Here is an 11855-nt window from a genome sequence, read left to right as displayed (position 1 = left end):
GAAATTCCCAGCATCAGCAATGATTTGGGTAATAATGTTTCGAGCAATATCAGACAAAAAATCTTAAATGGTGAATATATTGATCTGGGTTGTTTATTGTCGAACCCAGTACCTATTGATGATAATTCTAATACTTTAATAATAAAAGATGGTGTTCTACAATCTAAACCAAAAGCATCAACAGTAAAGATTAATAATATTAGTCAGTGGACTGATGCATTTCTGATTTTTATTGATATTTATTTGTCAAGTTTTCGGGAGAGGCAAGAGGGCTTCTGAAATACATGAGTAACATACGACTGGGAGCTAGTAGGGTTCCCGGTTTGAGCTGGAAGAGGTACGACGAGCAATGCCGTTTAAAAAAAAATAAGAATGCCGTCTTGTAACTGGGGAACAGTTGATTTAGAGCTTTGGTTACTCTTCATGTATGATGATAACACACAAAATAACCAAAACCATGTAACTAATGTGTATAAGTGTTATGATTATAACAATGGCTCCTGTACTAGGCCTAACTGTCATTATTCACATAGTTGTTTACGTTGTACAGGTATTCACCCATCGCTAAACTGTACACGATTTTATGGTGCTCAGACAAATTTTAATTTTAGGTGTGGTCCTAGATTCGCTGCTGGACAACCAAATAACAGTTCGCAACGAGGCTCGAGTGCTAATCCAAGGGCAGCTGTCAGATTCCAGCGACCAGCTTTCCACGGTTCATTCAATCGCTAATACGCCAATTAAATTTGATGTTCTTTGCAAGTTTTTGGGAAATTATAGTAATAAAATAGTCGCTTCGGAATTATATTTGGGATTTTTGGAAGGTTTTCGTCTAAATTATACTGGACCTAGGATGACTACTGATTGTAGAAATCTAGTTTCTGTTTTTGGCAATGAAGTTGAAGTTGCAAAAAAATTATTGAAAGAAATTAATTTGGGTAGAATAGCTGGCCCCTTTAACAATATACCTCTTTTTAATCTAAGATTGTCTCCGATTGGCTTATGTCCTAAAAAGGATGGTTCTTGGAGGCTTATACAGCATTTATCGTTTCCACACGGTTTAAGCGTAAATGATTATATTGATAAGGGCTTGTGTTCTGTGACTTATACGCCGTTTGACCACGCACTAGATATGGTGGGTAGCCAAGGAAAGTTCGCCCTAATTGGAAAAAAAGATATCAGCTCGGCATTTAGGCTTTTACCAGTAAACCCGGATGATTTCGAGTTATTGGGTTTCAAATTTTTGGACTTTTACTTCGTGGACCGCTGTTTGCCTCAAGGTTGTAGTTTGTCTTGTGCAACATTTGAGAAATTCTCAACATTTTTATAATGTATCTTTAAGGACAAAACGGGATCTGATAGTGTTATACACTACTTAGATGATTTTTTGTTTGCAGGCCCGGGGGCTGATTCAACTTGCCTTAACCTGATGAGTGAATTTGATTATTTATGTGATCACTTAGGAGTTCGTTTGGCACATGACAAGACCGTCGGTCCAACTCATGTTCTTACTTTTTTGGGGCTTGAAATTAATACAATTGAAATGTCAGTAAAAATTCCCCAAGAGAAATTGCTAAAATTGAAAACAATAATTTCAAACTTGTTAGGCAAAAAAAGAACAACATTACGTGTTCTCCAGTCTTTTACAGGCATTTTGAATTTTTGTTCGCGAGTGATCCCTACGGGTAGGGCATTCAACAGACGTTTTTATGATGCAATGTCAGGAATATCAAATCCTCGGCACCATATAAGGCTCACTGCGTCAATTAAGGAAGACATAAGGCTGTGGTCGTTATTTTTAGATTGTTTTAATGGCAAATTTTATTTTCCCGATTCCGATTGGATATCAAATGTTGATATGGAGTTATTTAATGATAGTGCTGGGAGTGCATTTGGTGGATATGCTTCGTATTTACATCCTAATTGGGCTTTCTTTCCTTGGTCGTCATTTTTGTTAGGTTGCGATATATTAAAGGACATTACATTTTTAGAGTTATTACCTATTGTATTAGCCTTTCATTTGTGGTATGAGACCTTTGCGAATAAAAAAAATTATCTTACACGTTGACAATAAAGCACTTGTCCATATCTTAAATTCTAAAACGTCTAGATCAAGAAGGGTAATGCATATTCTTCGTCCTTTAGTCTTAAAAGCTATGGTTTATAATATTCAGTTCAAAGCAATGCATATTACATCAAATAAAAACTGTATTGCGGATGCAATTTCTCGTCAACAGTGGGCACGGTTTCGTCGCATGTCTCAGAGGCTCTACAAGAACCAGAAAAGGTCCCACAGTCTTTTCTACAAGTGATCTCAAATTTGAATCCAACAAGTTGTTAACGGCGTCAATCTCACCAAACACAAGTGACACTTATGAAACTGCTGTCAGGTCATTTGATCAATTTAGATCTTCACACGGACATGCCATTGTTTGGCCACCCTCACTTAATGTTATCTGTAACTTTATAGCATATTTATCTGTGCGAGGTTATGCTCCGTCTACTGTCAAGTCTTATATTTTTGGTATAGCCTTTAAAAGTAAAATGTTAAATATTACTGATAACACTCAAAATTTTATAATTAAGAAAATATTAATTGGAATGGAAAGGCTTGACAAACGAGCGGATTCAAGATTGCCAATTACGCCACAGATTTTAGATAAATTGATTTCACTATTACCATCTGTATGTCTCTCACAGTATGAGACCATATTGTTTTCGGGGTTGTTTAGTTTGGCCTATTTCGGCTTTTTCAGGATAGGGGAATTAGTAGTCAATAAATCACTGGCACATTCTCACACTTTGTCGTTAGATGATTTTAGTTTTTCGGAAAATAACGTTTCTATCAACCTAAAATTTTCAAAAACTGATCAGTTAGGCAAAGTTTGTTTAATAATTATACCTTCAATTAATTCTCATGTATGTCCTGTTCATTTATTAAAGAGATATTTTATTGCCAGGCCCAAAAGTATTGGTCCTGCATTCATACACTTCGGTCTGGAAACTATGTTACACGTTATCAGTTTAACGCTGTTCTAAAGAAAGCTCTGAATGTGGCGAATATTACATCGGATAATTATCAAAGTCATAGTTTTAGGATCGGAGCTGCATCTCAGTCTTCGAAAATGGGGTTTTCTGATGATGAAATTCAGGATTTTGGTCGTTGGGAATCGAAAGCTTATAAAAGATATATCAGAATACCAATGCTAAAGTTAGCAAGTCAAATTTAATATGTGTCATCATTTATTTGTTTGTATATATTGTACATTATTAATTTGAAATTTGAATACTCGCCTGATCGTCACTTTAAGACTTTCAGGTCAACAAAAGAGTGTTTGGTTGGTGGGTTCTTCAATCATCAAACATGCATTTGTACATGCTAGAAGGTTTGTCGATGGTGTAAATTTAGGTTTGGAACGAATAAAAACTACAATATGGTGACAAGGAAAAAGTGGAATGAGGATTTGTGAGATAATACCCAGTCAAACATTTGCTTACATTTGAAGGACCCCCGCAAGTATTAGTTTTTCACTGTGGTGGAAATGATATCGGACAAAAAGTGTCATGTGTATTAGGACACGATATTTTAAAATTAATTGATTGCCTTCGGGTCTTACTACCACAGTCAAAATTTGTTTGGTCTCAAATTTTACCCAGATTGAAATACAGGAATGAGATTGTACACAGATCTTTGAACAGAACTAGAGTTAGATTAAATAGTTTAGCAGCTACATATATCATCAAACATGGCGGTGCTTATATTAGATATCCAGAAATATCCGAAGACAATCCAGATTTATTTTTAGACGGTGTTCATTTATCAGATATCGGAAATGATTTGATTTTGTATAGGTTACAGCAAGGTTTATTTGACATTATAAAATTTTCACATACAATTTGTCCACAAAACGGCGAAGTAGGTCCATGGCTTCGGGAATCTGTTAGCTTGTAGTTACGGCGGTCAGATTCCTTAACATACAGGTTTTTTATTTTTAAATAAATCACCTTCATAGTACTGGTTGGCGGTAACAATTTTCGAAACATTCTGTTATGACAGAAATTTTCGAATTTGTTTAGTGGCGGACTTTATAGGCTGCACCAGTACCGATAAACTTGATTTATTATTATTTAATTTAGAACATTAATCCATCTAATCTTCATTTACACTTCAAACGTAGTTTCTCCTGTTGATTTGGACATCTGTTGCCAGGGTTCAATTCAGCACACTATTATTTCATAAATGCATTACATTTTAGTTTTATTTCAATTTTAATTATCTATTCTATTTTAAAGATTTGATTTGCAATTTTAATTTACGGTTACCCAAAGACCCTTTGTTCATGGGTTGGTAACCGACAGAAGCCGTGATCTTACTTCGCCAATAAATATATATTATTCTTAACGTGTTATCTCTTATAACGGTACAATTAAGATATAACAAAATCACAAAATACATCCATGTAACAAGTCATACAGTATTAAAGAATGTTCGCAGTTACTGAAAGCAAGGTCAAAGTATTAAAGCTGCTAATAAAAAAATCATGGCTTTCACTTTGTATCGGTTGCTGTACTTCACAGAAGACTCTCTAATTTTCATGCTTTTTCACATTTCTCGATCGGTGTGAGAAAAACATTCTCATCTCTAGAGAAAACTTTGTTCTCGGTAAATGACTGGTCGAAATTCAATTATGACGTCAAATTTTCTTGGTTTCTTCTGAATTTCCTATTCTGACGTCAGAAAAATAGCGACCATGCCTGATGACGTCACATATAAAGAACACAACTTTCTGCAAATCTTTGGAAAGGAAGGATAAACTTTGTTTAAATATTGTCTAAAAATCATTAGAGAAATAGATTCCACCACTAGATCTCGTGTATTACGATATTTCTCCACTCTCAAGAGTTAAATTTTGACAGTTGATTCCTATTTAGTCATGTTCCCGACTTTGACACTAAGTCTTATTACAGTGACTGAATGTGACGATTGAAGATGAAAATAAGACTTTATAAATTTGGTACTTACGAAGCGGATTTCTTGATTTACCTTCATAAGGAAAGTTCGAACCAAAATGTGTAAAACAAGTCCGTTTTGCCAGAGGGAGAAGGAACCTTAGATTTTTTTCTTTTTTTTCATAAAGGTATAAGAAAGGTATGCTATAAACCATGTCAGTACCGATTCACTGAGTTGTGAGCTGACGAAAACTTTGTCGTGACGTCGTCTCTTTTAATTGATTCTGAGATAACGCCGAACCATGATAAACCATAGAAAAATTACATAGGAATAGATCAATAAAATATATATTAAAGATTATATATAAGAATTATTTCATATGCAAATTCAATTCCTTTTTGATGAAATATAAGACTTGTAAGTAGAAAGAGCAATGCGACAATAATTTCCATATAATTATTTCAAGCGCGCTTCCTTCAATCACTATTTGAAAGAACACTTCCTTTTTTATTGCTTAAAACATTTTAAAATCGTCTTTCAATTCTTACTAAAAGCTCAACCAAAAATTACCCGAAACATCTACAATAATGTATTAAAACGGTTATCGAAATAATCATTATGTTTTTAAATTTTCAGCTACATACACATGATACCGGTGAACTTTACGTAGAACATCAACATTTCTGATGTAAATATAGCATGTCATTAGCCTTAAGTCAATTTATTATAACGCAGGCGATCGTTGTCTGTATATTTGAAAGAGTTTAATGTTGAAAGGCCAATCATTTGAAATAGAAGTCTTGTTAATTAATGCCGGACTTTCTCACGGAAATAATTATTCCTAGTCATCTTCGTTGTTTGTTCACGAAGACAATGTGAATAACTACTTATCTTATAAGATAAGGAGATGTGGGATGTTTGCCAATGAGACAATCTGCAACTATCCACCAAAGTTCAAATGAAGTGGATGTAAGCTTAGTACATTTTGTAGTTGATAATTCAAACCTGCATGGTTGATAATAGTTTATTGCAATCCTAATGAATATAACTTTGTGAAACAAGCATTGTAGTATCATATTGAAATCTTTTAGGTATACTAGTAATTCAGATCTTTTTATAGTACAGTTTTATATGAACTAAAAAAAATGAAATATAAAACCAGTATATGAAGCGTCGCAAAATGTATTCTTTTCGCTGTCATTTGCTTCTTTATCATATTTATACGTACCTACCTCTTCTGCAACTGTTCAGAATTGTATTTTTAATCAATGGATATATATATGTCGTTGCAAAAATCGAGCAACATGCACATACATATTCGAAAAAAATCGACATTATGATTAACATAAATATGTTTTTATATTATATTTAAACGTGGTTTATACAAATTAGAAGCAGATTATATAATTCATCAGATTATCAATAACTGTTTGTGAATGTTCGTCATACATTTAATGCGTCCTATTTCAAGCGCGACATTCGTCTTATCGAGGACTACAATTGTATGCATTTTCATAGGAGAAAAGTGCGTTAATTTAAGTTGTCTGTATCTATTCATCTGGATTTTTCAAAGAAATAATTTAATATCAGTTGCAAATCTTATATTATTACAGTTGTTACGAACTATTTGATTACAACAAATAGATATGGCAAAACTAAACCGGTTTTATGTATGTCACTTTCATAATACGATATGTTAAATTTCAAACATTAAATTTTCAGAGTTGATGAGGAACTTAACCGTTAATTGATCCGTTAAGAGTCCAGGTTTCGAAATGTTATCTTTCCTTAGACTGTCAACTGTTGAATAAAAAGATACTTAGAGGATACATATTTCATCATATGCATTTCAAATTGAAAGATTACTGTAAATGCAAAACTGTTTTTGTTATTGCGAAAATTGCGAAGATGAATTTTTTTGCAAAAATAAGAACTTGTAATTTATTTTGACAGCATTATTACAATGCAGCATTTCCTGAAATCACAATATTTATTCTCGCACTTATGTCCATTGTTCAATAAAAGCAATGAAAAATGTGCGCACAAAATTTTGGAATTTACAGTATTATTGTTTATGTTAAATAAACCTTTAAAAGTTATCTTTCAAATACATTTTGTGTGCTAAAATAAAACTTGTTGACTCATCGACAGGAACGTCATAGACAAAGGATCAGTGAGCAATTAAATGTATCAAAATACCTCTGACTTTAACAGAAAGACACTTCTACACATGTGAGGAATGTTCTTATGTTGTGCTGTTAAACCACTGTCCCAGGCTAGGGAAGGGTTAAGTACTTAACACACATGTTAAAACCTGCCACATTCTTTATTTGCCTGTCCTGTCAGAAGCCTGTAATTCAGTGATTGTTGTTGCATGCTTGCTTTCTTTTATATTTGCTATTTGTTTGTTGTTTAAGCACAAATGAAGCTGTTGATTTTCGAGTGAAAAAAATTATTTTACATAGAGAACCAATATGGGTGTTGGAGGATTCAGTATTCAAAGTTGTACGACGATTTAAACATATTATAAAGTTTCAGCACCTGCATAGACTAATTTAACCACTTTAAAACATTAAGGAGAAAAAAATTATTACTGCATAAGATTATCGAACGTTTGACGGCTAAAAATTGTCACTGGACTGATTTAAATGAATAATGCGCTCCAAAGAAAATTTTATTTGTAATTATATGAAAATATGTATTAATTTCAATGTTTCGCTTAGAGAGTGATAAAAGTACATTAATCTGAGTTTCTTCTGTACACTTTATATGTTAAGGTGCAAATTTCCCCGTCAATTTCCGGCTTTGATTTCTATCGTAATATCGTTATTTTGCTGGATAATCAATACTATTTTCAATAAACGCTAACTAGAAAAATAGAAAAATTACACAAAACTTGTAGCAACTTATTACTAGTTACTCAGAATGCAACAGAGATGCCAAAGACATCATTAATTCAGAATAACAAAATTTAAATGAGCATTTCTAAAAAAACGTTTTGAAAAAATTGACAAAATCCGTGATTTTTTGACAATTCAGGTAGAATGATAGCAACTTTCGATATATCAAAGAATTATTGGTACAAAGTTTACCCTTAAAAATCAACAATATTCAAGTAAACATCTTATTTTATTTGTGTCCTATATATTGTCAATTTCTTATTTATAATATATAAGATATTGTACGTAAAGTTATCGTAGCTGAATCGAAATACCAAATATGATATGTATCATGGAATATCATATTTGGTTTTTCGACTCGGCTACGATACTAGTTTTACGTACAATATTTTATTGTAAATAAGAAATTGACAATAAATATATTGCCTAATGTGTGTCGAGATGTTTGCATATATTTATCAAAACCTTTGTGAACAACAATGAATTTCTTGTGATAATGCTGTGACTCATTATCATATTATCTTGTCAATCACGGTAACGTTAGAGTAAGCTTTATTTAGAATATAGCAAAGTGCTCTCGACCATTGAAATTTGTAGGATTTGATGTCTCTTAATTGTGAAGAATGAATGTAAACCATGTTCTTAGTATGGGATTATCCCATTATTTGGGTCTATTTACAGTTCAAAACAAAGAATTTCTATAAATGAGATACAACTGCCCGAAGCACATTTATCGAAAGGATTTATCACAGTGATTGAAACTGACTAAAAGTTGAATTGTGAAACAAACAAAAAATCAAAAAAAGTTTACTGGTGCAGTAGTATTTGTACCTTTAATGTTATAATGGAAATATTAATAACTTCAAATTATTAAAAACATAAACGATCATAAACAATATCAAAGCAATGCAAAAAAAAAAAAATTAAAACCCAATTGTTCAGAGAACAATTGAAGGTCTTTCCACATCAATTTTGAAAGCTATTGAAAAGAAGCTAGTTCCGGTTTACTCAAAGTTAAAATTGACATCCAATCATAAGTTTCTTCATACTGATGCGATAAATAAATGGTTGGAATTTGATGAGACTGTCGTACAAGTGAGATGTTTAGCGCTATAAAACCAGGTTCAATCCACCATTTTCTACATTTGAAAATGCCTGTACCAAGTCAGGAATATGACAGTTGTTGTCCATTCGTTTGATGTGTTTTGTCATTTGATTTTGCCATGTGATTAAGGACATTCCGATTGAATTTTCCTCGGAGTTCAGTTTTTTTGTGATTTTACTTTTTTCTGTATAAGTTTGGAGTGAAATAAGGGAGATAGTGTGTTACTTCCGGTGAAGTAAATGTCACTTCCGGTCTCATATGATAGGTTCTTTCACACTGATTAAAAAAATATATAGTTTCTATATACTTTTGCCTGTAAAACAGATAATTGGCCACTTCCGGTTTATTGAAAGTCACCTCTGGTCTTTAGTGATACGTTTATGTATTTGTATTACAAAATATATGGATTCCGAGTACTTTTTCATGAAAAAAGTACAAAAATGGCTACTTCCGGTTTTCTCTAGGTCACTTCCGGTTAACATTTTTCAAGGTCATATGTCACCCAACCTTTTGTTAAAGGTCATATGGCTTTATAATGAACCAAGTTGAAGTAATAATCAATTAACCTTATATTAAGACATTTCAGGGGCACTAACTCCTATTATATGCCATTAGATTGTTTCAAACTAAATGTGATATATCGTCATTACATTAAAAAAACATTTTGCACTTGTCCTTTTATATATATCTTTAAAAGTGTTGGGAGAAAATGCAAAAATAAGGAAAAGTCAAAATTGAGAACTTGATCTTGACCTTTGACCTTGACCTCATTTTCTAAGTTAGGACCTAAGGACTTCAAATAAAAAGATTCCAGGGTTATAGGGTTTACGGTTCATGAGTTAAAAAAAAAACATACCGACAAATTTAATTCATAAAGGTAGATAACTCCTAAACAAATTCATCGAATCGCTTCGATCCAAACTAGGCAAAAATTTCAGAGGATGTAACAAACAATTTAGAAAAAGAATTTTGTCGATATCTTTATTTGTTACGAAGGAGATGCAATCACATGATGAACAGTGAATAGGGAGATAACTCTTACAAAGAAAATTGTTCAGCTTAGCAGGGTGAAATTTAAAAAGCGCATACACTATACGATACAATATGAGAAATATCTAAGCGACATATTGCGAAACAAAAATTTATCGCAAAAACAAAATTTGGCGGAAGAAAAAAAATAATAATCAGAATTAAAAACCAATTGTTCAGAGAACAATTGAAGGTCTTTCCACCCATAAAGATCTATTTTGATATAGAACTATTAAAATTCGGTTTAAAATATCATATCCAGCGTCAAATGATAGCTTATTGTACACTGATTCCAAAAATATATGGTTTCTATACATTTTTTTTCAAAATAAGGGAGATAAATTGTTACTTCCGGTTTGAAAAATGTCACTTCCAGGTTTTTTTTATAGTTTACTTGATACTGATTCCAAAAATATATGGTTTAATATACTTTACATTAAATAAGTACAAAAAAATAGCTACTTCCGCTTTACACATGGTCACTTCCGGTTGGCTTTTCCATGGTCAAGTTGCTTGCAACGTAATGCAAAAAGTCCCATGGCTTTATCATGTATACATATGAGGTAAAAGCAAAGGTCAATATCTAGAACGTCAAATTTACCTATGACCTTGAGCTCAATTTCAAGGTCATAAACCAAGGGCTTCAAATCAAAAGACCATAGGTCTTAATTATATATGGTTATTGAGTTATATCACTATATGCCTCATTTTTAATATCAGAGGGGAGAAAACTCCAATTTTATGTTAGTGTACCCTTTCAACCAACATTCATGTGTTACGACATGTCGCAACTTACAATTTAGTAAAAATATGTTGTCGATATCTTATTCGGTTTTTGAAAAGAATTGAAAATAAGCCAAAATCAAAATTTAAAATATGACCTTGACCTCTGACCTTGACCTGATTTTCTTTTTTTTTACCAAGGACCTCAAATCAAAAGATCCTAGGTCTCTATCACTTATGGTTTACAAGATAGAAATGCATATCACTTATATCAAATGCATAAGGGGAAATAACTCTCATATGGAGTGTTCGTATGGCTTCGGTCAAAATTGGACAAATCATGCGAAGGATATAGCGAGCAATTTTATAAAATAAATTTGTCGCTTTCTTATTCGGTTACGGAGGAGATGCAGTCACAAGGAAAACAGTGTTCGGGGAGATAACTCCTACAAAGAAAAGTATTCGGTTACCCAGGGTGAATTTCAAAGGCGCATAAACTGTTCGATATCATATACCAAACATCTAAGCGACATCTTGCGAAACAAAATTTATACGCAAAGAATAAAAGTGGCGGAAGAAGAAAAAAAAAATAATAATCAGAACAAATACAATAGGTCTTTCCACTGAAAAGTGGAAAGACCTAATAAATACAATAGGTCTTTCCACAGAAAAGTGGAAAGACCTAATAAAAAAATAACCTAAATCTTTAGCTTTCTAAAACTCTGATTACTGAACCAGCGGTTGGGAAGAATAGTATTTTCCAATATTCCGATAAAATAAAAATAAAAATAACCAGGAATTTTATTTACGTTTTGAATATATTCAAAACTTTTAAACGCATTTTATTTGAACATTTCCCTGACATAATGAAATAGTATTTGATTTGAAAAGCCAGACCAAAATATTGGCGGTGAAATAAAATTAGTTGTAACTCAAATGTATTTATTGATTTAAACTGTAAATACAAAATAGATAATTCCTCACTAAAATAGTACATGATTTACATTCATACTCACAATCAAGAAACATATACAATTCCTACCATTTCTTTGTACTGTTGTGTCACCTAATGTATATAACGCATATTTTAATATTTCCTAAATTATAAGAAAGTCCTTACACCACTACAACTAATCCATAAATGAAA

This window comes from Mytilus californianus, unplaced genomic scaffold (assembly GCF_021869535.1).
Source record: "Mytilus californianus isolate M0D057914Y unplaced genomic scaffold, xbMytCali1.0.p SCAF_5, whole genome shotgun sequence".
NCBI lineage: Eukaryota > Metazoa > Mollusca > Bivalvia > Mytilida > Mytilidae > Mytilus > Mytilus californianus.
Note: the sequence above shows the minus strand (reverse complement) of the source record.